We start from the raw sequence: 22538 nt of genomic DNA, 5'->3' as shown, positions 1-22538 counted from the left end.
TTGGTACTAACGTTAACGTCTTTCGGTTTTAGACAGACCAGGTTCGATGACGATGTTATCTCCTAGAGCAGACCAAGATGCTAATCATTATATTTACTATGCTCCTCTGATGCTGAATGTAAAAGGGGTTTACTGCGTTACGATTTACTTTTTATTTCTCGGCCGAACGCGCAATTTAAAGCAATGGTTTAAAAAAAACTATAATAGCAATTCTAATAAAGTCATTATTGAATCATGCTGTCGATTAGCGACTTTTTTCACTCAAGTGAGGTGACGAAAACAAATCGTGTAATGTTTATCTAACGCTCCACACTTGAGACTTTTTTTATTTATTTTTTTAAGTCTATATGGGTGAGGCACATGCAAAAACATCGTTTTTTTTACTGGTCAATTTTGAGATTTGGGGCTGTTTCTCTTCAGTAACATGTCTTCTTTCAGACTTGTGGTGAAAAAAAAGTCCAAAATACACATATAGGTCTTTATTTTTCTACACCTTTAGTCTATTTGCGTCTGTAGATTCCTAATAAATTCAGTTGGCGTTCTAAATCACCATGGTGCTCCGCGATTGCTGTCTGCACCCTGGAAAGCTCTCTCTCCCTCCCTTCACAGAAGTTATTGACAAAACGTCATTTGATGACACCCAGAAACATTCTCAAAAAAATCATACATAATTATTTAATGCATGATTAAATAGCAAAATAAATAACTAATACTAAAATAACACTGGACTAATTAAGCTATTCTAAACTGTTTTATAGGATCCACATATTTTACATGTTAAATTAAAGCTACCTTTTTGAACAAGTAGCTTTCTAACAAAGTATGGATATATGATATTTTTAAATCAATATGCTCAAGATTAATTAGCCTTGACATAAGTTGATTTTGTTTATTCATCAATGCAAATTTACTGCAACTGCTGCTATGCAAATTGAATGGGATGTGGATAATAAACAAAAACATATAATGAAATTATATTACATTTATATTAGTTATATTAATTAATTAATTGTGTATTTATTTCTATGAATTATTAATGTTATTCTGCATTTATATAAATAAGGCTATTATATATATATATATATATATATATATATACATACATTATATAAGGCTATTATAAATAAATTATTATTATTTGTGAGTTGTACACCATTCATACATTGGATTATTTTATTTATTACAGTTTTTCTTTCACTATTGTAAAGTGAAAAGTTAATGCACATTGTATTAGATTTTTTATTTATTTAGAGCAGTGAATAACTGCTATTAAAATATAATAGGGTATCACTGTTTATTACTGATTTTAAAGGTTACTGAACTCTTGAAATGATTTGGATATACAGTTCAAACAACACAAGATTGGCCCCTCTGTATTAATCGTGGCCCCTCTTGTGCCCCCCAGTTGAAAAAATCCTAGAATCGCCCCTGGTTATTGCTGTATCTGTTCAATAGGACAACAGCTAATGATCATCAGTCAGTGAATGGACGGCATGAGGAAAGAATGATGGGGAGGGGGGTAAATAATATTAGCTCTGTAAAGCTCCCCCTAGATCTGCTTGACAGGACGGGGGGGGGGGGGGGGTTGAATGTTTGAGAAGAAAGTCAGGTCTGTCCTGTCTACCACCACTAACCTTGAGGATCAAAGTTACATAGGTATGACAAACAAGTGTTTTAAGTTTGGGTACTTTAGGTTAGACCAGTATTTTGGCTGATCAAATGTACAAATGTTGGCCATTTTTAAATGATCATTTACAGCGTATAGCCTACTGTGTCTGTTCAGAAGTTTGGAGTCTTTATATATATTTGTGTATTTACACTGTCATTTAGCAGACGCTTTTATCCAATGTGACTTACAAATGAGGACAATAAAACCAACAAAAGAAGCAATAATATGCAAGTGCTATGACAAGTCTCAGTTAGCCCAATGCAATACACACATCAAATTTTGTTGTTGTTGTTGTTACTTATATAATAAATAAAAAGAAAACAAGTAGAATAGAAAAAGAATAGACTGCATGTGTTAGAGGGTCAACATATATGAAAAGCGAAACCCTGCTTTCTAGATACTGGCATCTGCATTTAAAAACCAAATCGGATGACCACAAATTTGTGTCTATTCAAGGTAGCCAGACTGTGGCAAAATTACATAACCTTGTATATGATCAGGGTTGTTTTACATTGTGGAAAAGTCCCTTAATACACTCCATTTGGTAATTCCAGCTGAACGTCTTAAATATTTTCTGCTAATAGTATGTCTTCTAACAGTTTAATTGAGTTTCTGCCCTCAAGGCAGTGTGATTTGGGAACACAGCTCTAGCTTCCTCCTTCTCCATGTCTCGTTAGGTTAGGTCTTTAGATGTCTCTCACTCGCACTACTTTCTATTATAACAGCTGGGCCGGGCATTTCTGTGCTGCCACATCAGGACCTAATAAATGTGCCATACGCTCATTGATTTCCCAATGCATGTTTGTGCAGCTGCTGGTAATGACATCACTTTCTGAGTAGCCTACATGTGGTTGTGTAGGAGTCAATGAGTGAGACAGCTACATGTGTTGTTCTTCAGCAGGATGTAGATGCCATCTTTGGCCCTTCAACCACCCCAGCACACAGAAACAGTAGCACCGTCTCTCTGTCTCCGTTATACAACAAGACTGAATCCCACTCAAGCAATAGAGACACTTTCCCCCAGAAAGCTCCCTGTTCTCTGACCTACTGACACAACAAAATATTGGCAGCAGCGCTGTGGTGCAGTCGGTGTGTGTGTTTGTGCTGATACAAAGCATTTTTGTTTTTTCGTACATCCCCTTTAAAGAGTTGGTGGCTGCAAGAATACATTCCTCCTCTTTTTGTCTGTCAGAACTGCCCTCCTCCCTCTCTTTACCTCCTTCTTTTCCCCACTATGTTAAATTGTTGTGACACTGTAGCACTTGAGAGTCTGGTGTTAAAATATTCCTTCTTAATGACAAATGAACATGTGGATAGATTCCTCTCCCTGGCAGGTCATTAACATTTGACACATTGGAAGTGGCGCGGGCACAGTTCTCTCTGCATTGCAATAGGGTGATTGCGACGTTAAGCGCCTGGAGTATTAATGCATTTATTCATTCCATCAAATCCCTCTTCATACAGATTATCAGACCTCTCTTTAACCAAGAAGATGATTTTATTTTATCCCACAATTTTAACAACTGTGTGTGTGCGCTCACTCTCGAGAGGTCCTTATTTCTCTAGTCTTGCCTTATTGCTGTGATTTTTTTTATGTGTTTCAGGCTTTCAAACATGAATGTCAACCTATCTCTGCTGACACATAACAAGTGCGTAGATATCCATAAGAATTCCAACATATGGAAATAAGGGCAGAGTAGCTATGAGCTTTATCATAATACATTTTCCAGATATATCAGCCGATTGACTGCATTTTTATCAGCATTTTTATTAGCCACTGTGCTATATCAGTATCAGGATTTTTAATGAAAGAAACCCCTATTGATTGACCACAAATACTGACTAGTGTTTAACCAACATTTTGGCATTCTTATGTGTATTTGGTCATCTGAGATTGTTGGTATTGGCATTGGCTTTGGCAATGGCATATGCAGATATTTTTTGTGAATTTTTAATGTTTTAGCATATGTGTACATCTAAATTACATTAGCCATTTATATTGGATTATATCAGCCATTTACCAATCAAATAAATCTTTATTCGTCAACTCATAATAGAAACCAATTTTTTGATACCTGTTTGACACAAGCATATTCTGCATGCTGCATGTTGAAAGCTCATTCTTTATTGCTGTTTTAATAAGCGTGGGCCCCACACTACATCTGGTGCAAGACATATGTACATCCTGGCTGGCTGGCTGGCTGCTGTAACGGAAAAAAGTATTTTGGCAGCTTTTATGAACAAATGTTACTTCAAGTAGACATATGTGGAATAATGTGAACACTTTACCTGCGTTGGTCCCTAACAGTGTTTGCACAATTAAACTAAACTTAAAAATACTTGAATGCTATTGCACTATATCATATTATCAAGTGCCGTATATTTTAAAGTTGGCCATTTGGGAAACGTTCATGCTTCAATGTTTAAGTGTTTTTTTTACCTTAATGTAATGTTTATTCAAATCTCAATATAAAGACAGACATTTTCCGATCTCCATCATTTAGTCCACATAAACACATTCCTCCACAATCCACTTCAAGCTTGCATTCATTGTGCAGTCCAACATCTCAAAGTCCAATCAACAACTGATGGATAGAACCAAATATAACCTACTATGATTCTTTTTTTGATAATTCATTCCACTCATGGATGCATGTCTCAATATAGAACATATTTTACAAATTTTTCTTGCATTTCACAAAAAGAGATAGCATAAGGCCAGGGTAAAGGACTTTTCATGGCAAAAGTGATGTCACAAAAACTAACATCACACTGTGTGCTACATTTCACATGTCAAATACCTAACGCAAACTGAAAATTAAACTCAGACCTTCATCATATAGCTGGTGCTTTGACCAGTTTTGTAATGTAATAAAGTGTTATTTTTTTCACGCAATCTAAAGTGACTATAGAAACAAGAATGTGTCATTTTGATAGTATAGGTGGACAGCAGTCAATAGTTTACTCTATTTTACTTCGTAGAATACTGTTTGGAGGACAAGGCAGAGGCAGTGCTCTACAAGAGAGATCAAAAGCCTATGTTTCGTTCAGGGACCTTCAATCAATAACCAGCTCTGCTCTTGCCCCCTCAAGGACGTTATCTCACACACAAACACGCATCCTTACACAGGGTTTAGGTCTGTATGGCGCCGTTTTACGAGTGCTGTAATTGCTGTGACGCGGTTAAGGGAGAGCTACTGAGGGAACCATTCATGAGATTTATTGAAAAGAGGGTCCACCAAAAGAGAATGACCGCATTCAATCCAAAAGGAAGAGATAAAGGAAGGAGGGATGGAACATCAGATATATAAAGTGAGCAGTGGACTCTGTCTGTCTGGGCTGGCCGACATTGATCTGAGTGCTTTAGAGCAGACCGACCCAACTAATGCTGGTCCATTATTTAGCCTGCAGAGATAAAGAGACAGGAGGCTTCTGAGGTGGACGGCTAAGTGAGGAATGGAGGGATACACCTTAACCGCAAAGGACAACTGTCTACTCAAGTGTGTGTGTGGAATGAGAAAGAACAAGCTATGTGCAGCTGTCACTCTCTGTCCGGACTGTTATCCATTTAGAGACTGTTTCTGCTGTGGCTCATACTAGTCTCACACATACACACTATGGGTGCTTTCCAATGATTTCTGTTGCTTTACGAGTGAGCTGACAGTATTTTCTGTCACTACAACTAACCTGTACACAAACCTTTCTGCATAGTTTGTAAATGAAAACATAAGATATTTAGTATATTCCCCATGAGCGAACCGTTAGCTACTTCCTTCGATTCTTCTGGTTTTCACAATTTAGGCAAAACCTGACCCAAACACATATAGCCCGTCACTCTTTTAAAGCAGCTACACTTAAAGCCAATCATACTTGGAATCAGTTGATAATATGAAATGTTTTTCCTCGATACATAACAACTTGCAGAAAAAAATGAGCTTGTAGCCAAGTTAAGTTTCTCAACTCATTCAAGCCTTTTTTATCCTTAAGCCTAAAACATTGGATGAAATCAAAACAACATAATACTAGTATTCTATATTTCTGTTACTGGCATAAAGATATGCAATGCAATTCTGAATTTAGCTATACCCTGCATAATAGTGTGAAAACAGACGCTCCCAGCTATGCAAGATTGATTTCATGTGTTGTTGCTTTCCATGTCAGAGTGTAATTCATAGTATAAGTATGTGTTGCATTTTCAGTGTCGCCTGCGCTCGTGTAAACTGTCTGCTTGCACGGTCAAGTTTCCCTACTGTCATAGCAAAGAGAGTTTGTTGGGTAAGTTAGATCTTACAAAACATGATTAGATCAAGCTACCCCAAATAATAACACAATGGAACAGATATTCCCATCCAAGTGTGTATTTGTATGTTGCTTTTCACATACAGTGTTCAGATTTGTTTCACTACAGAACTGGGAGAAGTCGGGGGTTTTTGTTCTTCTCTCTCAATATCAGGTTTAAAAATGTCACACCCACCTCATCAACAAAAACCGAGAAGGAGAAAGAAACTGAGTGCGAGAGATCAAGGTAATCTGAGTCCCTCTGTGGCTCTTTCTGAACAGCCGTCTTTATCAAGGCAGATCCGTTCTTGTCTGTGAGCAATATCAAACAGAGATTGGAGACACACACGCACCAGCTCCAAGTCTGCATAATCAGGAAAGAAGGGGTGAAAGGGGGAGAGGTTAGGAGAGGGAAAAAATGGAGGAAAAGTGTGTGTTCAGAGATAGAGAAAAAGAACGAGAGAGAGGGAGGCCTTGAAGTCACATTCTTGTATTGGATAAGGAGAGACCCCATGGATTGGATCAAGGTCGGAGTGTTCATTTAAAACTGCCTCACTGACAGCAGCAGCCCTCAACATGAATATTAATACTGCTTTAACAACCAGCACAGGATGGCTGAGACCAGCAAGACAGCCAGTGATTCTGTGTGTGTGTGTGTGTGTGTGTGTGTGTGTGTTCCAGCGCTAACTCAGGCAATTTGCACTGCTTTTATTCCCTCTGCTCTCTCTTTGGCTGGACTAGGATTTTGTGAACCTTGGGTGCAGAATTCCTGCTCCTAGTTTTCTCTTTCTTTTTCTCATTCACTCACACGCACAAACATCCACTCTATTTGGTAGTTTTCATTTGTTTATTCATACATATGTGGGTGAGTTTTGCAGGGGGTTTTTTTCTACGTCTTTTGAAAAGCATCCTCTTGGACTAAAAAATAAACCTATTTGACTAATAAGCTTATATATATATATATATAATATATAGAATTATATATTATATAGAATATTTCCTTCCTCAGATCACAAGAGAGGGGAAAAAATCATAGTTTGTTCACCCCCATAAACTTTTTATTTTTTTCAACAAATTAAGATACTTTGCAGAAACTCATGCTTCAATACGGTTAAAGTAATTAGGAACAAAAGCTGTCGACATGTGTACATATTTTTATTTTATTATTTTATTTAATTTTATTTTATGGAATCCTGGCTCCTTTGGTAACTTTTAACACACTTTTATATATTTTATATATTATCAGATATATACATATATAAGAACATCAAAATACCCCAAAAAGCCGGTAAAACGTGATAACATGAGTCTATAATCTATATTATGTCTGTGATTAAAGTCTATATGATTTCAGTCTGCATCATGCTCAAAGATGCTATATGATTTAATAGAAATGGAAAATGTTTTTTTTTTTTTTTTTTTTTTTTTTTTTTAGTTTGACAGCAACAGTCTCTATTCACTTTAATTGTACTAACTAGGGCAGAGTTAACATTCTTCAAAACATCTCCTTTCATAAGGAAAATATATAATTATGTGTTTGGAAGTACATTTGGGTGAATAAATGATATGATGAACTTTAATTTTAAGTTGAACTATCCCTTTATGTGGTTTCGTTTACATGAACAAAATAATTTTTCTTCAAGAAGGAAGGGATATATATAATACGTGTATGTACTTTTGTTACTAAACCTCACATCTACCTTTTCTTTCTCTCTCTGTCTTTCTCTCACTCGTTGTTCCAGTTGTCCTTTGTTTGACTCTGAGTGTGTGTGTGTGTGTGTGTGTCCGTTGGGAGATCCCCTTAGTAATGGTCTAAGGGCAGCCAGTACAACAGACACAAGCACTTCCTCTTTTTTTTCCTCCATCCTTCACTACTTCCCTTCATTTATCATTTCACTATCTGTTCATCTGCTCCTCTCTTTACATTCTATCCTCACAGTCTAAAGCTCTCTCGTGGACACTTTTTAAAGGCACTTGCACGCAGTGTGTTTTCATCTTCGGATGTGGTTTCTTAGGTTAATGTTTGCAGGAATAAAGATTTATGATGTTTAGCGAGCTTATGTGTGTGTGTGTGAGCGCTAATGCGTTTTATGATTGTCTGTATAACCATCCTGTTGATTTATGTGTGTGTGTTTATGAGTTATGAGCACAAACGTGTGTGTGTGGCAGACAGCAGGTTGTGTTAATGTCACAGTGAGGTGAAGCTCATTAGTGTTATTTTCCTCACATTCAGAAGACTGGCCATGCACGGGTAATTAGAGAGTTTGTGTGTATTTCGTGTTCAGACCATCATAGCTGCTCCAGCGGTCAATAATATAGACATTGTAATTAAGTAATCTTTATAATTAAACAGCCTTGGTTTTTGTTTCTTTTGAGGAAATATCCTTTAATTGTAGTCAATATTTTTTCATGACATATTTGTTATTTTTTGTATTTTGGGCAATTTTACTCTGTGACTGTTTAACTGACAAATCATTTGAATTGCACTCTATTGTTGATATATTACATTTTTTTTTTCATTTTTTTAACAGCTTAATTATCATCTTAATGTTCATTTTTGTTTCATTTTTTCATCATTGACTAATGTTTTTTTCCGTCTGTAACTTTAATTGGCAAGATTAACACCGAACAGCCTTCAGCATGTAAAATCCATTATTTCTTTGTGTGTATATGTTGGATCTGCATTTCCTTTTGAAATCCTTTGTGTAGATTGGTGGAATATGCCTGTACGTCTTTGTCTTTCCTGGCAGGGAAGTGTGTGTGTGTGTGTGTGTGTGCGTGTGTGTGTGTGCGTGTGTGTGTGTGTGTTTGAGCCCCAGGGCTCTTCTGTGCTTGAGCTGGGCCTAGTGCCACTAAACCCAGCCTAAGCTGACCTATTTCCAAAGCGCCACACATACATATGTGCACATGGTTGCCACTTCTCATCTCTCCTGCCTGTCGGAAACAATCAGTCAAGCACACACACATACATTCCCACACACTGGCAGTGCTACTGCATGCCTCTGATCAGGACATGTGTGTTTGTTTAGTGGGTGTGTTCTCTTTGTATGTGCTCATGTATCTGTTAATGTAAATCCAGGTTCCTGTAAGAGAAATTGAGCGGCCGCATGTGTCTCCCAGTGAAAGTGCCCCCTGAGCTATGTTTTCACCCATACACCTGCTTTCCCAACACTCCTGAGAAGTGTTAATCTTTTAAAAGTCTGTCAGATGTAGGTGAATGTGTATCTGGGGTAAATATACCTGCAGATATTGGGTATGTTGGCCCGATATCGATTTTTTTTCTCTGCCTGTTTAAAAAATGTAGACTACTTTTTCTATCATCTAGCAAATTTACCCCTTTAAGAGCGCTTTTTTTTACTTGTAGCATGCTAGCTTTTTAGTGCATTTTAATTCTCTTTTCTTTTTATGAAAATGTATAGCTTTATACTAAACTAACTAAAGTTTATAGTATTAAAAGTAGTTATCAAACTCCAATATCAGTGCATCCCTACTGTATTTATTTAGAGAAAAAAATCATAATTGCATGAAAAAAAAGTCACAGCTACAACAGGCAAAGTTGCAATTATGAGAAATCATAATTGCCTATACGAGAAGTTTTAAATTATAATAAAGTGAGATTTTCATCCAATTGTTTTTCCAGTTATTACGAGAAGACAGTTTGTAGTTATAATATAGAAATATAGAAATAAAGTCGGAATTGTGACAGTTGTAATTATGAGAGGTTTTTTTTTATCCAATTGCAAATTTATTTCTAATAATTATGAAAAATGTCATGTATTGGATATTTATTGGCCATTATTTAATTGTTTCTGCCTATTTTGCCACCACCTAACTCTTATAAAAGGTAGTGTGATAAATTATGGCAAAAAAATCTTATATGTCTATAAGAGAGCGTGTTTCAATTGTAGCATACAAACTTTGTTTAAAAAAGTGCAGCTCTGCTGTAGTTATATTGATTGTAGGTTTGTAAGATATACAGTATTTGATTATAGCCATATCAAACCATGTGGTGTTTGTCAGTTTCAATAAGTCTCTCTCAAATATAAACTAAGGCTGACTAAGAAGGCTTAAATTGGAAGCTATGAGCTTGTGACATCATGAATGACGAGAATTCAGTGAAGGTCGGAACAGACGGGAACACTGTGTGTGTGTGTACATTTGACAGTCTCTGTAAGTGAGGTCAGGACAGTGTGCCTGCTATTAAAGCGACATTTCTCTCTCACTCTCTCACTTTCTCATTCTCTTTATATACACATAGAAACATATGCATAGAACAGCATAATCCATCGCAAACAGACTCCAGGGACTAATGGCAAAGAGGTAATGAAGTCTGCTGATAGTCCTGGCACAGTTGACGCACAAGCAAGATGGTTTGCGTCAGTGGACTACAGATCCAAACCGGTCACCGAGTAACCGCAGATTACTTCTGTTTAACTACTGACAAATCTTATCATTGATGAAAAATCCCAAAACAATGTTTCTGCATGTCCGTTTTCTGCACTTGTTCTGGAATTCAGTTGCTTTTTGGAGAAGTTAATTTAGTTAAATAGTTAGGTGATAATTGTGAGAATTTATGAGAAAATAAGCCTTACTTGCAAGGTGTGAAGTTGCCATTAAAAGGAGCCAAGCAACAGTTATTTAAGTAATTTAGCAATAATGAGGAACATAGTCGCAATAAAGAGAAATAAAGGCACAATTGCAAGAAATAAAGTTGCAAATAATAAACAAAATCGTAACTGTGAAAAAATAAGTTGCGATTGTAACATGAAGTTGCAAGTACGAGAAAGTCTCGATTGCAAAAAATAAAGTGAGTTTATTTCATGCAATTGCCAATTTTCTTTTCAAAATTTTTTTCAAAATGTTCTTTTCAAATTTCAAAATTTCTTGGCATTATAAAAAATAAACTCACAATTGAGAGATATACATTTGCAATTAACTTTTAAAATTGTATTGTTTTTATTACTCTTAGGTGGAACCAAGCTTAGTTGCTATAGGGCTACACTCCCAAAAACTGAAAACGATAAGAATAGGGGTTGCAGAAGGGATCAATAAGCAGAGGAAGAGCTTGGGATGATGGAAAGAAACAAAGAGAGGAATGAGAAAGGAGTGCAGCTGCGTCTCGGTGGTCGTAGTGCTGCAGGTGGGACTTCATCAAACAAAAGACACTCAGTCTCAGCGTCTCTGTCTTTTTCGCTCACCCCTGCCTTTTCGCTTCTTGGCAATATCGCCGTCCGTTTTCCAGCCATGCAGCAAATGAGTTTGTGCTCAAGCTTGTCTGAGAGAGAGATAGAGAAAGTCTTTTTACCCTTATTTCAATGCTGTCTTTTGATCATGGCGTGACACTGGCTTCAACCGCACAGGAGATTAAGCCAGATGTACACCTGTTCTGGACACACACACACACACACACACACACAGTGACAAATACAGGCTACTGTAATTGGCTCAGTGCAGGTTAGCTCAGGTTAGTGTGTTTATGCAACATTAGAGAGGAGTGTCTGCATTGTTCTACCTAGATGCCGTTAGCCACTAAACACGGGACACTTTCATAACACATCTGATACTTCTCTTCCTGTCCCAGATCACACAGACGGTAGTAATGCAGATTAGCAGCTTGACACCCGATGGGTGAACACAGTATGATAGCAGATCAAAAGACAGGTGAATGGTAGATTTTTAGCAATGAAAACGCAAATAGTATTGAAGTGTTTATGTAATCACTTGTCTCGCTCTCTTTTTCTCCTCTTTATTTCTTCTTTTATTACAACCCCCCCCCCCCCGAAGGGGACTCTTGTGTGGGTTAAAGAGTAAATATGCATCTGTTTTCAGTGTCTGTATGTGTTTACGTGCTAATGTTTGTGCATGTGTGCACTTTTGTTTGCACTTTGTTGGCTGTGAATGATATAATACACACACACGCAACCACCCTGCCCTATAGTGTTTCAGGGGCATGAATGAGGTCTTTATGAAAAGGAGTTTCCTCCGGTCAAGACGATCCGCCCTGCTAATATCCTGACGTCTGGAATAAACAGACACTCACTTTTCCCCATTCTTGCCATAGGTGTGAAAATAATGGCTCAATGACAAATAAGAGCATCCAAGAAAAGTAGAAGAAAAGTATTTCAACTATTTCTCTTCAGTGATATTTTTTTTACTTTATACCCACCCAAAATAAAGTGAGTTTTGCTTCAATTTTCCTTTAATTTTAGTTGAAAAAGTAGAAATTGAAAACATGTTCAACGTGCAAGAGGTGTGTTTAAGTTATTTTATGAATTGCATTTTAGTGTTATTTTAATAAATTAATAGATCTTGTCCGAAAAATGTCATAAGACATTTACATATTATGTCACGAAATGCTGACCACCATAAAACAATGATATCTATCACACCGTATATTCCGGACTATAAGTCACACTTTTTTTCATAGTTTGGCTGGTCCTGCGACCTATAGTCAGGTGCGACTTATTTATCAAAATTAATTTGACATGAACCAAGAGAAAACATTACCATTACCCTCTCGCGGCTATAGTTGGTAATGTTTTCTCTTGGTTCTAAATAAATGCGACTTGTAGTCCAGTGCGACTTATATATGTTTTTGTCCTCACCATGACCTATTTTTGGACTGATGCGACTTATACTCAGGTGCGACTTATAGTCCGAAAAATACGGTATTTATTGAATATCATATACACAAAAAAACATAGTAGTGCCATGATATCTGGTCAAAAAAATAAATAAAAACACGTGGTAATACAATGATACGCTTGAGTACTTTTCAAAAAGGATTGTGGCTGAAGAGAATTGAATTTCTAAGGCTGAGAGCTGGTGGACAGTTGACGGATTATGAAAATGGATCCGAAAGTGCAATATGAACTGATATATGAGACATAAAAGATAATAACAGGTCTATCCATTTGAACGAGTGTGAAGAAAACGAGAAAGAGACATGCATTTGTGTCCTTATCTGCACAGGTTTGAAGATAGTGGGCAGTCCTGCAGGGATCCTCTAGACTGTAGAGTTGAGCGGTGGTCTGCTCTCCATGGGGGAAGGGCCCTTACAAAGCCATTTATTTTATTACTCTTCCATTCAGCCCTCAGAGGCTCTGTAATCTGCCATTAAACCATTACTGCAGGAAGAGAGAGAGGGAGAGGGAGGGATAGGGATAGAGGGATAGAGACAGAGGTAGGGGTGGCCAGTCACATTCATGGGGCCTTCCCTGAGGGCTGGGCTTACAGTAAAGCAGCTGGGCATAGACACACATACACACACTCACTAAAAACGCTCTGTTGTGTGCCTGAATACACGTACTACCATTTGTGAATGAGATTATTTGGTGTAGTGGCTCATTATGGAGTTCGAAAGGTCATGACCTTTAACTTATGACGTTTTTACTGTTTGGTTACGCATGCGTTTCTGTGTTCACATATTTGCTGAATAAGGATAACAACACAGTACCATATTTTTTTCATCTTGTTTCACACACACTGCCATTTAAAAGTTTTGGGTCCACGAGTCACTGTCAAATAAAAAGCAAATAGCAAAGAAGGAAAGTCTTTGTCCATGTCTTTTTTAAGGTTATTATTTCTTATGCTTACTCCTTAAAGTTTTTTCATAAACGTCTTAAAGGCACAGTAGCCAAAAAAAAAAAAAGTTTAATTAAACCTTGATTATTATTCTAAGTAGACCTCAGGAAAAAACTTAAAATGATGAAAATGGGGAAACTATGAAAGTATGGCTTTGGTTACCTGCTGAATATAAATGGTAGGTTGCTTATTATTTTGGAAGAGTGTGTTCCTTTTTTCTCAAGCAGGATCAGCAGTTTCCCCTCCCTTTCCATCCTCTGTATCTCTCTCTCTCTTTCTGCTTTCAGATTGTCTGTCATTCTTCATTCAGCCTTGTATTCATTTTGATTCTGCTCTAGCAGCTGACAAGTGTGAAATGAATACAGTATCTGTTCACTCCCTCTGTTCCTCCCTCTCTCTCTCTCTCTCTCTCTCTCTCACACACACACACACGCTCTCCGCCTCTCTCTCCTTTGTGTGTTTTGGAGACTAGATTCTGAAGATTTGGCGAGTTGATTCTCTCTAAGCCTTTTCTTATCTGAGGAAGACATACAAAACTGAGTATCTTCTTTAAGTCTATTTGCTCTTTCTCTCCTGCTCAAGGGGATAACTACAGAGGCAGTGAGAGAGGGGATTGGTGGAGATTTTTGGATTACAGTGTTTCGAGGTCAAAATGTCAGAGGGTTAACACTGGTACACAGCCTTTTAGTAGAGTGAAACAGTGAGGAAAAATTTATATTTTTATTTTAAGTATTGATCCCTTCATATTTACTGCACATATAAGTTGTGTGCCGGTGGCGAATGGAATTGAGCTGATTACAGAAACACAGTCTGTGTCTTGCCGCCCACAATTACTGTATATGTCAAAACACAGACCCGCTCAGAATTGCTGCTGAATCTCCTGCGCTAAACTTTGCAGTAGTGTGAATCTTATGAGTCGATTCATTTTAGTGAATCGAAAACATAGCGCTTCACCAGAGTAGACAAATTCCAGAAATGAGCTGGATCTTTTAATAAATAATTCAAAAAGATTAATTATGAGTATAAATTCATACTGACACAGACACTTTCATTCAAAGTGACTTAAATTGCATCCAGTTCAAGCATCCCTGGAAATCGAACCCATGACCTTGGCATAGTTAGTGCCTTAGGTCTACTGTTTGAGTTAAAGGAATAGAATGAGTCTGAAATGCTGGAATAGCATTAACAGAACACAAATGAACATTATAACTAAAATATAACTACCTAAATAAACAATTGGATCAAACTGAATCTAAATCTAAATGGCGAAATTAGATTCCCCAATTAACAAAGCTTTTGGGTTATCAGTTGCACTTCATTTTACAGTAGGTGTACCTACATGTACTTATAGTGTACTTACAGTGTATTTATCCAAGAAAGTTCTGGTAATACAAGGCAATCGGGGTAGGTTTAGGTTTAGGGGTAGGTTCAGGGTTAGTACCTAGTTATTACATACTTATAACATACTTATTGTAATTACTATTATAAGTACATAGAATGAACATGAGGAACAGGACTGAAAAAAAAAGTTATACCGGGTTATCTAAACTAATAATATCTATAGTACATGTTTGCCGCTGTGTTAGATCTCATCTTCATGCGTGGTCAATGTCAAACTTCTCAGTCTCAGGAAAAAGACAAGTATCTGAGTTGTGTGTGTGTGTGTGTGTGTGTGTGTGAGAGAGAGAGAGCTTGTGCCTCGTTGCTTTGACACAGCTGGAGTGTCCAGTGAGACTAGCAAAGCTGCTAAATTAGCCCTACCCTGCAGCTGCTTTTATATATAGTCACACGCAAACGCACACACTCTATCTCTCTTGTTTTATTAATAAAAGTGCTCGGATGGACGTTAAAACAGTCTGAGAAAGACAACTGGGATCACTGTGCGTCTGGTCAGGATGACTAACAAATGCAGTAAAAAAATCACTGAATGAACACTTCCTATCTGTGCGAACACAGATGTGCCTACACGCACGCATATCCAAACAAAGACGGGCTGTCTTGCATTTCTTTTCTCTCCGTTTCCTTTTGTCTTTGTCCTGCGTTTATCTTTCGCTATGAAAAGGCTGTGCATCTGTCTCTCTCCTCTCACTCGCTCGCTCACTCCTCACAAGTTCATTGGCATTCACTGAACACAGCACAGAGCGCTCAGACCTTCCGGCACTCTGCGCTCAGAGACTGTTTGTGTGTGTGTTCCTCGCTCTAGCTCCGTGATTAGGATTGTTATTCTGTATCAATAAGTGAATTAAATCACAGTCATGCTTTTCTTAGAGAAAAATAACAGATGGAACCGCTTGATTTGGTGTCAATGCGTTTGAACTGGAAAATGTTTGCGCTTTAATGACTATTTTTGTCTTGTTTTTCAGTGAAACATCTTTTTACATAATAAACAAGATTATTTACCTAATAACCGAAGCCGTGCAAGATATTAAGACTTTTTAGATATTGCATTACCTGAGCATTGTTCCAGTTGTTTGTCACTTGCTTGTGCTTTTAAAAAGTTGTTTTAAGCCTTAATATTTTAAAAAATAAATAGATGAAAAGATGATTTTATCTTCTAAAATTATTACTTTATATGTCAGAGATTTCATGCATTTATTTATTTATTTATTTATTTGCAGGTTATTCTGCAGGTTTTGGTAATGTTATGCAGTCTTTTCTTTTTTTTACTATTTTTTTTTTTGTTGTTGTTGTTTTATTTATTTATTTCGATCACCTCTCATGCAATGCCACTTATCAGGCGAATTAATCTTGTCTGTAATATTTAGTTATTTTTACTGGAAATCGCGACAAAGATGTGCATTTAAAAACGGTGTGTGGTGAAAGTGAGCGGAAAGTGCGTTTAGGTTATTCCCTCGGTCTGATCTCTCTGTTACTTGTTGCTCGTCATTTACTGAAATCAAAACCGGAAAAACATCCTAAATCGCAGTCGCACAAACAAAGATTCACACATCGTGTGAGAGTGACTATCAAGAAAGGAAAGAAAAACAAGCAATGACTCAGAATAAGAGTGCCCCAGTTATCTAAATCTTACTTCTCTCTTCCTCCTGATGAGAATTCAAGGACTTCCTCTCTCAAATGAGCTTGTACGATATGTGTCGCCCTACTGCTGCTGCATGCTCATTGTAATATGTAGACTCTGACTTTCCAACCAGTGAGAAGAGTAAACGACAAATGAACCCAATGAGCGGAGTGTGATTTGGTCATCCGTTCAGTATGACCTGTAGGCAGACCGTAGTCTTTCTTAACTAATCAATATCAAGGTTGAAGGATTGTATTATTTTAAGGTGATATAGTGTGAGAGGGGTGAAAACGTCTTTATTTGGGCCGATTAGTTCACTTGTTAGACATTGTTTTGGATGTGATCCACATGGTTGACAGATTAAAAAATAATGACTGTTTGTCTTTCTTTGTTTTAGCTGTGATTTGCTCTTTATCTCTGTGTCTCTGGCTCTTGCTCTCTGGGGTGCTGGAGAAGGGCTCACTCCTCGCTCTCCTAATCCTCTTTATCCTCTCTGAAACCTACCCCACCTGTCGTTACACATCTGGACACACACACACACATTATCTGTGTTAAGTTAACACAGTCATACATACTTAAAATACATTAAAGTGTCAAGTTTATAATAGATGTTATTTGTACAGATATACATACTGCACTTATAAATGATGTATGAACAAAGCTGTTTGTACAGAACATGGTTTGTTATGCATCCAGGCTGTCCTGTTTATACGTGTAGATTCTACACTGTCATATATAGCTAAGATTTAAAGATATTATGTATATAGTTGGCATATGGCAGTGGGAATTGGGATTCCAAATGGGCAACAAATACATGAAATGTATGAGATAATTATCGTAATATGGTGTAATTCTCAATCAAATGGTGAGACAGTTGCTAAATCAGTCCCACTTTAGTGTTTAGATTATATTCAAGATAAATGACGGCGCAGAAATTGTAATCAGTTCATCTCCTTATTCAATTATCCTCACAAGTATTGCTCCCTAATTAAGATTTGAACAGCAAGTATGGGTTTCTGTGTGTTATGTGGATGCTGGTGGATTTAAGACTGAAGATCTGGGCTAGTTTTCTGTCAGTTTCAGGTTGCAGAATTATTGGGTACCATCACTAGTTTGCCCTTGAGCGAGGAACTTAACCCTAGGCTGCTCCGAAGGGAAGAATCCCTGCAGTAAATGTGCTGTTAGTCACTTTAGGTAGGAACATTTCTGCCTAAATGACAATGGTAAGATGTGATTTTAAGGTGTTTCCCCTTAAGAAATGTACTTTGACAATGAAGAGTTCATATACACTCATGCTTTACTGCAAATTTAGTAGTCGGACTACCGTTCAAAAGTTTGGGGTCTGTAAGATATTTTTTCAAAAACTTTTATTCAGCAAGAAAGCATAAAGACATTTATGATGTTACTAAGTATTTATATTTCAAATAAATGCTGTTCTGTGGACCTTACTGTTAATCAAAGAGTTCTAAAAACAATGTTTTCAAAAAGTATGGAAAAATAGCTGCTGAAAATTCAGCTTTCACAAGAATAAATGACTAAATATATAAAAATAGAAAACAGTTCTTTTGATTTTCAGCATTACTGTTTTTACTGTAATTTTGATTTAATAAATACAGTTTTGGTGAACATAAAATGTCCTTAAAATCTTTCTAAATGGCATTGACCCCAGACTTTTGAATGGTACTGTATATATTTCAATAAGTACAACACAGTTATTGTCCTTCTACATTTCTATAGAATATATGATGTTTCAACACAGGATAGTTTGATTATTAAAATACAAAAACAGGTGCAATACACAAATAGCTGAGATATCCTTATCCCCGATATAGAACAAAAAATATCATCTACATTGAAAAAGTTTGCCTCTGTTTAAGAGTAAAAAAAATCAGTATGATCCTATTAACCTCCACTTATTAGCAGAGAGTTGCGAGAATAGTTCAATTTCTCTTTATTTAGATGAATTACTAATCAAGCCATAATATATTCCCATCTTCATGTGGACTGCTTTTCTTTGTCTATTGTTGCTGACTAGTTTTATTAATTAGTAGATGATCGTATATCTGCTACTTTATAGCAGTAGACTATATGGCCTTGCAACACCATTATCAAAAGTTTTGATCAAGCACACACCTTGACTGCACCGTAAGTCACTTTATACAAAAGCATCCGTTTATGAATAAAACTTTTTACACTACTCTTCACTTGACACACTATCATTAATAAATACAGTTACAAAAATATCTAGTAATATATTTTCTTAGTTACCATTTATGTAACTAGATGGGGCATGTCTGAACAAATGCTTATCTGCAAGGTCATCGTGTTTGTGAGATAAGCGTTTGTGCTCATGCCGCAAAAGAGAGTTTGAGGCCGAAAGCATCACCAGAGCCGAGCAGAAGACACTAACACACACATACTCACGGCGCAAGCTCACACTAAAGCAGTGGCGCATGGCTGCCGGGCTATTCTTTGTTTATTAGCATATCTAGATGACAGTGGCATCGCAGAGGCAGCGGTAATTAAGGGCATGACAATGGAAACAGTAATGATGATTGGCATACCATTACATGCCACAGGGAAGGAGGGAGGGAGAGAGGAAAAGAGTGCAGTGGGAAAAGAGATAAATGAAGAAAGCTTGCTCTTTTAATCTCAGCAGGGCTACTACCTCAGTGTGCATGCGGGTTTGTGCGTGGGTGTGCACGTGTGTGTTTGCTCTCTTGTTCGCCTGTGTGTAAATATGCACCAGCTCGTTTACTTTCGCTGGGAAGTCGCTTGTTTTCCTTTCCCCTCCCTGTCACACAAGCACACAGATTTTTTTGAGATGGCTTATTTAGAAAGGAGGGGTTTTCTTTTCACCTCTCCTAGCTTTTACTGCTTTAAAACACTCTATCCTCCAAGTGTCTCATCATATTTCTGGTCTAAAGTCTACTTTTGCTCCATCAGTATTTGTGACTTTTACATTTCTGCTTTTATGGATTTTTTTTTTCGCTTAAAGGAATAGTTTGTGCCGAATTAAAATTCAATCATTAAGTACTGAGATGCTAGTTGTATAATTTACCTTAATGTTGTCCTAAACCTGTATTACTTTCTTTTTCTGTGTGACTCAAACTGATACTACAGATATTTGAGGAATATCCTCATCCCTCTTTTCCACACTGTTATCTAAACGTTTGGGGTCAGTAGATTCGAGAATTCAGCAGCTGGTTATATGCAGCACTGAACGTTTTAATCACACTGGTGTTTGTCTTTGTGAGTGTATGCGAGGTTGGCCATGTGTTTTCCGGCACACACACACATGCATTAAAAACATTAGGCGTGTTTATGTTGGTCTATGAGACGAAACTCTGTTTATATGCGCAAAAAGTGTCTCCAGACCCCTCCCATTCTGTTTCTCTTGGCACAGACCCTTCCTCTGCCCTACTCTGTATCTCTATCTTTCTTTCTCTTGCACACGCACTCCTCATCCTGTTTCTGTGTTCTCTAACATGAGGGACTGTCCTTAATTACCCTCTTTGTGCAGTGAAACACAAGTAGAAGTAGCTTTCTTCAAAATCTTCCTCTTAATCATTGCTCAGATAACCTTCTGCTCTCCACAAGCCAAAAGTGAGTACACTTTGGCTCTTCTGAACTGAGTTAAATTTATTTTTTCGAATTAATCACTGCACATTCATTAATAATGGTACTGTGAACGTTACTTAAATTATTTAGAACTCTGGTAGTCTGTGAAATCCGGTTTAGTTGATTAATGGTGGTGGTTGGTGGTTAAACTGACTTTTTATGAATAGTCATTTTGCCAGTCATTTGAATTACTGAATGAGTCATTTAAGATAATAACGTGTCAAAGATTCCATAACTTTGTCTTGGCATCTGTGAAGAGTCCAAAAGCTTCTGAATCATTGATTCGTTTCAGATGACTGCACAGACAGGGACACAGTGGTTGAATAATCAGCCGTTGCAGAGGTGGATCGATAGCAGCCGTCATGGAAAGCTGACTGTGTGGACATGACAGCCAGGTCCAGACGCAAGGGGAATGAAGGATGAAGAAACAAATATAATAGCCTAGAAAGAACGCTACGCAGACCTGTTATTTACAATAGACAACAAATGATTTGAACACACCAGGATATTAAGTAGTTAAACCAGGAACCAGAGTTTAAGAACATCAGTAAATTCAGTACTAAATGCATTTTAATCTGGAGAGATAATTTACTAATTGTAATCCGTTACTGATTCCAGTTAGGGTTAGTTTGTAATCCATTACATTACACACTTTTGTTCTATAATCAGATTACGTTTTGATTACTTTTAGCCTAATTTAACTTGTTTATCACATTTATTTAAATAGGAAAATCTTGTACCATGTTAATATAAAAATACAAAGAGAAAGGAGATATATTCTTTGGTTATTAACAACATGAAGTGCATTAATCCAACTACACAGAGTTCTTTATTATTGATTCACTACATAACGAATGACTCTAATGAGCTGATTCTTTTTAGTGAAACTGAATTAAAAATTTTAAATTGGGCTATGCTGGTCACACTGTTGGGTCTGTGGCGATGCTGCTGTGCCACTGAATAAATAATGCAGCAAACTCTTTGAGAATGTTTTAGTTCAGTATGCATTACAGGTGCTAGTGCCTCTAATGGAACTGAATGTCATTCATGCATGCAATGTCAGTCATGGTTTTGACATGGTATGCAGTCTAATAAACATACTAGTGTGCATTTTTTGTAGTTTTTGCTGGTTTTTATTGATTAAGGTAGTATTTTATTGATAATTCTTAGTATTGGTGATGGTGGCTGTAGTATTTTTACTAGGCATTGTTCTAATTGACAATTTGGTCTCTGGTACCATTTGATGCTTTTTTATTTTAATCTCAATACCAACCAAATCCACAAACCCATTTATTGAAATGTAGCATTACACTCGGACTGCACTAATTTACTAATCCCCTCTCATCACGGTACCATTCTGTTTGTTTAGCATCCTGCATTTGTGTGTGTGTACAGTGCAGCTTTAATGAGAATCAGAACAATGCAATCAGATGTATGCCTTACCAGCCATAATTATGAGGAATATGCACAGCAGTGTGGATGATAGGTCTGCTCTCTCTCTCTCTCTCTCTCTTGCCAGCGCTCTGTGCTGACAGATGGTTGTGTCAGTCATAATGGGACAAATCTGATCGCTACCGAATGAAAGGCATCCCTCTAGCAGAGAGAGAGAGAGAGAGAGAGTCAATGTGTCTGTATTGATGTGTTTACTCAGGGTGAAATTGGCATCCATTAGAGAGAGAATTGTGTTTGTGTGTGTGTGTCAGTGAGAATACAGGCTCTAAAATGAAGGCTGCGTTAATTCATATTCTTTTACATGTGCACAGACACTCTTCCTTTTTGTCACATGTTCACACTGTCTCTTTTTCATACACAAGACACACACACACATGCACGGCAGGGTGGACTGCGCAGACAGCTTGGCGATGCCGGGGAAGGTGTGTCTCCAGAGTTCCATTGTTCTAGTCGGAGAGGAATCTATGTGGAAAACCTCCTAGATGAAAAGGGGGTGGGGAATGGAGGAATGAAGGAAGAGAGAGGAGGAAAGTGTGCTTTTGTAGGAAGTGGACTAGCAGTGTCCACAAACCAGCTTCTTGGGAAGGGGGTGTGAGTTGTAGTGTTTATATATTCCTGTATCGTATCTAGGCGGATGCAATGTAGGGAGCTGTCAAAACTGTTTTTCTATATGATATGTACAATATTTTGTAATTGTTTTCCCAATGGCTTTTACAAGTCTGAAAAAGAGCTTAAAAATTGACAATGTTGTCAGGATCCTCATGAAATAGAGAGAATGCAGAAGAGACAAGAATGAAAAAATACTGCACATTTTTCTGCAGCTGGAATGTTACAGTAAATTATTCATCCCGTCAAGAATCCATTTCTTGGAGGTCTCTCTTCATTCGTCCCTCTATCTCTGTCTTTCTCAATTTT

The 22538-nt window shown here is 37.3% G+C and overlaps 1 protein-coding gene across 2 annotated transcripts in view; it reads left to right on the top strand.

The window, feature by feature from the left end:
• Nucleotides 1-22538, top strand: part of LOC113105807 (trithorax group protein osa-like) — a 61446-nt gene that overhangs the window by 12347 nt on the left and 26561 nt on the right. The window lies entirely within an intron of this gene.

Source organism: Carassius auratus, chromosome 7, assembly GCF_003368295.1.
Source record: "Carassius auratus strain Wakin chromosome 7, ASM336829v1, whole genome shotgun sequence".
Taxonomy (NCBI): Eukaryota; Metazoa; Chordata; class Actinopteri; order Cypriniformes; family Cyprinidae; genus Carassius; species Carassius auratus.
The sequence above is the reverse complement of the archived record's forward strand: the minus strand, read 5'-3'. Positions and strand labels throughout refer to the sequence as shown.